The 6701-nt window shown below is 39.7% G+C and overlaps 1 pseudogene; it reads right to left on the reverse strand.

Moving 5' to 3' along the window:
- Positions 1-363: 363 nt before the first annotated feature.
- Positions 364-2959, reverse strand: LOC123403761 (annotated as a pseudogene).
- Between the last annotated feature and the right edge of the window lie 3742 nt (positions 2960-6701).

Genomic DNA, 6701 nt, shown 5'->3' on the forward strand with positions numbered 1-6701 from the left:
CGCCACGTCGGATCTCACATGGCAAGCTGACGTGGCATAGAATCAGCTCGGTCCAATTCGATGTTTTAAATGGGCCGAGCCCATTAATCCAGCCCATTTAATGTTTTTTCTCTTTATTTTGCTTAGCTGCATGGGCCTGGCCCAATAATCCCCAACATTTTAGCCTTTTTAATTTTGGGTTGTGGCCTTTTACTTTCTATTGATTTTCTTTTTTAGCCATTTTATTTTTGTACTGGTCCCACTAGTCAGATTGGTCCCACATTTCACCCTGATCTCAAAATCAGCCCCACATATCAGAAATTTCAAAATATGTCAAACAACCATTATAACTTGAACCCCTTTGCCAGGTTACCATTTCCGGGGTATTCAAATCACATACACATTCATTATTTTGAACAATCCAAAGAGCAAATGGAATTCGTCCAAAACAATAATACATTAGTCTATTACAATCGTTACATTATACTACAGTACTACAGCCCAAATAAGCCTACTATTGCCTACAATTACAATACATAATATGCTACTCTTTGCTGATATGCTTCGCAGCTTCGGACTTGGATTCGCATTTCACCTGTGCAAAAAATAAGAATGAACATATATGAATAAGAATGAACATATAAGAATAAAAATGCTACTACTACACATCTTAGACTCGGAGTAAACAGAAGCAATCAAGATTCAAATTTAAAGATACGGTATGTGATAGAAATGTTCATAGTTGAAGCTACAAAAATGTTCTAAGAAAATGCCAAAGACACATAACAGTACAGAACTGTACATCACTTATTATCTGAATTGCAATGTTACATCTAAAAGGCAGACAATTAAATGCTAGTAGTGCGCACGGCCTTAATCATGCAGCAGAACTGAACATAGAAAAATTATCATCACTTTAAGTAAAGCAGCCGACTACTATATCATACAACCATCAGAAATGGTTTGATAGCACAAAACAGATCGCATATGATTGTGCAAAGGCATGTACACACAAAAAGGTGCTTGTTTAGGTGGGAATAATTTGAGTTGCAGAAATGGTTCAGATAAAAATAACAGAAACCAACATCACGGTGAAACAAGTGACCAAGCCAGGCTGATCCGAAACTGATGGTACAACTTTGTTTTGGCAGCGGAGAGAAGCTGAAGGCCATTTTCATAAAACAACGGGTGGAGCCTTATCGAACAGAGCAGTTGTAAGACAGAAATGGTGGTCTTTCAGCAGCAAAATGGAAGTCAACCTTCCAGCAGACTACACAGTGCCCGCTTAAACAAAAGCAAACATGGCTTCGATACAACATTAATATGTATCCTGTTAGCACAAACAGCACTGCATTCCGCAACTGAACCACTGATACTAGGTGCCAAGACTGTTCACAGCAATAATAGCATGAACACGCTGTACCGGTGCTACAGCAATACTAGCTTAAGGAATGTTATATGTAAAGGTTAAAGAACACACTATCGGAGAGAAACAACATGGCAAGATGCTATTGGAGAGAAATAACTTGCTAAATTGAGCTCTTACGAGTGTAGGAGGGGGTGGATGGATATTATGCTCAGGTGTGAACCATGTTGTTCTGGTGACGCAAAAAGCATGCCTAGCAAGTTCGATACAAGAGATAGTACATAGTACACAGGATGTGGTGCGTTATACCTCATCACTACCCTCATCATCATCGTCGTAATTTATCTCCGACTTGGACTTGTCGGATTCCTCCTCATCTTCCTCCTCTACCTCCTTGGAAGCGTCCTTCTTTGGGGCAGCAACAGTGCTCTAAACAAACAAATTCAGTTGTGCAAACTGTGCTGCAACTGTGTCCATTCTGCAACAGATCTACCAAGCTCCTTGTTTAGGATAGAGACCTTGTTTTCTGAGGGAAGTTCCTTGACGCTTGATATGTCTGAACCTAGAAAGCACATTGGGGAAATGAGGAATGAACTGCAAGTACAAGCATCGTGAACACAAGGGGAGGGAAATCAGGGAAGAGGGCCAGTGGCATTACCCTTGCTGCCCATCTGGTTGAGGAACGGGAGCAGCTGCCGGTAGCCGAAGGAGGACAGATCGCGCACGAGCTTGGATCGCGTGCCATGGCCTCAGCCTCCTACATCTCGAGGATGTCTCCTTCTGGAACGACACGCCGAACTTCCTCTCCACACCTGCAACCACGTAACGATCATCAGTAATCCGACACGACACTCGGCGAACGAACTAAGAACCAGACAACAAAACCATGCTTACAGTCGGCGAGGTCTTGCCGGAGCTGGCCCTCCCGGGTGAGGGCCATCATGATCTGGGGCACGCCGAGCGGGAGGGCGTCGCCGCGGTCGACCTGCCAGAAGTGGACGGTCTTGCCATAGGTCCTGGCCACCTTCTCGAGGTCGCGGCGCTCGACGACGCCGGGCACGACGCGCATGAAGAGCACGCCGCCCCTGACCTCGAACTCGTGGGTGTGCCACAGCGGCTTCTCCTCGTCGGGCAGCGTGAGGAACAGCTCCTCGACGATGATGTACTCGAGGCCGATGAGGCGCGCGTCGGCGTCGGGCCCGTCGAAGATGAGGCACTACCGCACGTCCTCGTTGAGGTGTGCGCAGAAGTGGTGCGCCTCCACCTGCCGCGTCATGTTGTCCCCGTAGAAGTGGAACGCGCACAGGTGCTGGTGGATCTGGTTGATAGCCATGGAGGGGTGGTGGACGGGGTGGGGAGGCAGGTCCTGGTTGAGGTGCGCGCAGAAGTGGTGGATCTGGTTGATAGCCAAGAAGGAGGACACGGAGGCAGGTCGGGCAAGCGGTGGGGAGGGGAGAGGGTGGGGGCGGCGGCCATGACCGACGACGACGGCGACAAGGTGTGAGGGAGCAGGCGGGGCGGTGGGTGGCGGCGCCGATGTGGGGAAGGGATTGGATCGGGGAGCTGGAGAGGAAGGAGCTCGGGAGGAAGGGAGGGAGGAGGAAGAAAGGAGGCGGGGAGGTGGATGAAAGATGCGAGAAGGACAAACCTAGGTTTCGTCTACAGGGTAGAGGGCTGCCGTTGGATCCAGGATCATCCAACGGTCCTTGATGCATGATCCGCGTGAGATCTTCATGGACCAATCAGAACGGTCCTTGATGCAGGATTATCATCAAAACGTAAAATATCATCACAACGTGAGAGTCTCTACAAAAGAAATTCACAACGTTATGGTCACACATCATTTTATGTTTGACGCGTAATTAGAGTGTCACTTAGTACACTTCGTACACCAGAGGATGCTTTTCCTACAAAAGAAATTCACTTTATGTCGCCAATCTTACCAATCTTGGCAAAAATGAAGGATGATATCAACTCGAACTTGCGGAAAGATACAGAGAGAAGAGAAAGCTTGGACTCGGGTTAGACGAAGCAACTTTATATAGGGAAGACCTTAGACGAAGCAACTTTATCGTGTGTGAAGATTCATGGTTTTCAAGCCAAATGATCAATCTTGTGACCACAATCATGATATAGTTTGTTGAAACGATCTAATATTATGCACAAGGGTGCATATTGGAATGGCAAACAATATTGATTAAGGAAGTTTTCATTTTACTTGTATAAAAAATTCATTTTTCATTTTTCAAGTGTCCGAAATTAGTTTTTTTGTAAAGGATCTACCATATATTTGTTTCAAAATTGTACCAATTCATTTTTCTAAATACTAGGTCATATTTAATGTATAATTGACAAAATGGATGGGTGTTAAAATCTTTTATCCACCTCTAGTGAAAAAGACAAATTGCCGCCGATTCAGGAGGAAGCGGTTCAAATTTGAACTAGAGGTGCCTCATAGTTTTCTCATGATTTTTTCTTAAAATAATTTTTAGGTAAATAAATATCTATTTAATCATAGATCCAACAAAAAATTGGCAAGATTCAACCCCTAGCTATGAACGGTCATGCCCGCCGTTTCGACCGCATTTTCAAACGGGCATAAAAAATTAAAAAACAAATCAAAAAAATGGAAAACCTTCGCGTTGTGTCATAATATGTGAACAAGATACCAGGAAGAACAATAAACTTGTAATACGGTGATTATTATAAAAAAGTATTCTCAGAAATGGGTTATCGTGTGTGAAGGTTCACGGCTATCAAGCCAAATGATCAATCTTATGGCCACATTCATGGCATACTTTGTTGAAATGATCTAATATTATGCACAAGGGTGCATATTGGAATGTCAAACAATGTTGATTAAGAAAGTTTTTCATTTTCTTTGTATGAAAAATTAATTTTCCATTTTTCAAGTGCCCGAAATGAGTTTTTTTATGAAGGACCTACCATATATTTGTTTTAAAATTATACCAAATCATTTAAAAAAAATACTAGGACATATTTAATGCACAAGTCAAAAGATTTTATCCACTTCTCGTGAAAAAGACAAATTGTCGCACATTCAGTAGGAAGGGGTTAAATTTGAACTAGAGGTGCCTTATACTTTTTTCATGATTTTTTCCTAAAATCATTTTTAGGTAAAGAAGTATCGGTTTAATCAGAGATCCAACAAAATTTTGGCAAGATTCAACCCCTAGTTATGAACGGTCATGCGTGAAATTTCGATCGCATTTTGAAACGGGTATAACAAAAATTTTAAAAAATGTAAAACCTTCGCATTGTGTCATAATATGTGACCAAGTTATCAGGAAAAATAATAAACTTGTAATACGGTGATTACTTTAAAAAAGTGTTCTCAAAAATGGGCTATCGTGTGTGAAGATTCATGGCTTTCAAGCCAAATGATCAATCTTATGACCACATTCATCACATAGTTTGTTGAAACGATATAATATTATGCACGAGGGTGCATATTGGAATGGCAAACAATGTTGATTAAGGAAATTTTCATTTTCCTTGTATGAAAAATTCATTTTTCAAGTGCCCGAAATGAGTTTTTTTAAGGATCTACCATATATTTGTTTCAAAATTGTACCAAATCATTTTTAAAAATACTAGACCATATTTAATGTACAATTGACAAAATGGTTGCGTGTTAAAATCTTTTATCCATCTCTAGTGAAAAAGACAAATTGTCGCCGATTCAGAGGAAGCGGTTCAAATTTGAACTAGAGGTGCCTAATAGTTTTCTCATAATTTTTTCCTAAAATTATTTTTAGGTAAAGAAGTATCTATTTAATCATAGATCCAACAAAATTTTGGCAAGATTCAACCCCTAGCTATGAACGGTCATGCCCGTCGTTTCCACCGCATTTTGAAACGGGCATAACAAAATAAAAAAATCTAAAAAATGGAAAACTTTCGCGTTGTATCATAATATGTGACCAAGTTACCAGGAAAAATAATAAACTTGTTATACGGTGATTATTATAAAAAAAGTGTTCTTAGAAATAGGCTATCATGTGTGAAGATTCATGGCTATCAAACCAAATGATCAATCTTATGGCCACATTCATGACGTAGTTTGTTGAAACTATCTAATATTATGCAAAAGGGTGCATATTGGAATGGCAAACAATGTTGATTAAGAAAGTTTTCATTTTCCTTATATGAAAAATTCATTTTCAATTTTTCAAGTGCCCGAAATGAGTTTTTTGTGAAGGACCTACCATATATTTGTTTCAAAATTATACCAAATCGTTTTTACAAAATACTAGGACATATTTAATGCACAATTGATCAAATGTTCGGGTGTCAAAAGATTTTATCCACCTCTCGTGAAAAAGACAAATTGCCGCACATTAAGGAGGAATTGGGTCAAATTTGAACTAGATGTGCCTCATACTTTTTTCATGATTTTTTCCTAAAATCATTTTTAGGTAAAGAAGTATCGGTTTAATCAGAGATCCAACAAAATTTTGGCAAGATTCAACCCCTAGTTATGAACGGTCATGCGTGACGTTTCGACCGCATTTTAAAACGGGCATAACAAATTTAAAAAAAAATCAAAAAATGCAAAACCTTCGCGTTGTGTCATAATATGTGACCAAGTTACCAGGAAAAATAATAAACTTGTAATACGGTGATTACTTTAAAAAAGTGTTCTCGAAAATGGGCTATCGTGTGTCAAGATTCATGGCTTTCAAGCCAAATGATCAATCTTATGGTCACATTCATGACATAGTTTGTTGAAACGATCTAATATTATGCACAAGGGTGCATATTGGAATGGAAGATTAAGGTTTTTTTTTTCATTTCCTTTTATGAAAAAATTATTTTCCATTTTTCAAGTGCCCGAAATGAGTTTTTTTAAGGATCTACCATATATTTTGTTTCAAAATTGTACCAAATCATTTTTCTAAAATACTAGGCCATATTTAATGTACAATTGACAAAATGGTTGGGTGTTAAAATCTTTTATCCACCTCTAGGGAAAAAGACAAATTGCCGCCGATTCAGTAGGAAGCGCGGCAAATTTGAACTAGAGGTGCCTCATAGTTTTCTCATGACTTTTTCTAAAATCATTTTTAGGTAAAGAAGTATCTCTTTAATCATAGATTCAACAAAATTTTGGCTAGATTCAACCGTTAGCTATGAACGGTCATGCCCGCCGTTTCGACCGCATTTTGCAACGGGCATAACAAATTAAAAAAATCAAAAAATGCAAAACCTTCGCGTTGTGTCATAATATGTGACCAAGTTATTAGAAAAATAATAATCTTATAATACGGTGATTATTATATAAAAAAAAGTGTTCTCAGAAATGGGCCATCGTGTGTGAAGATTAATGGCTTTC

Source organism: Hordeum vulgare, chromosome 6H (assembly GCF_904849725.1).
Source record: "Hordeum vulgare subsp. vulgare chromosome 6H, MorexV3_pseudomolecules_assembly, whole genome shotgun sequence".
NCBI lineage: Eukaryota > Viridiplantae > Streptophyta > Magnoliopsida > Poales > Poaceae > Hordeum > Hordeum vulgare.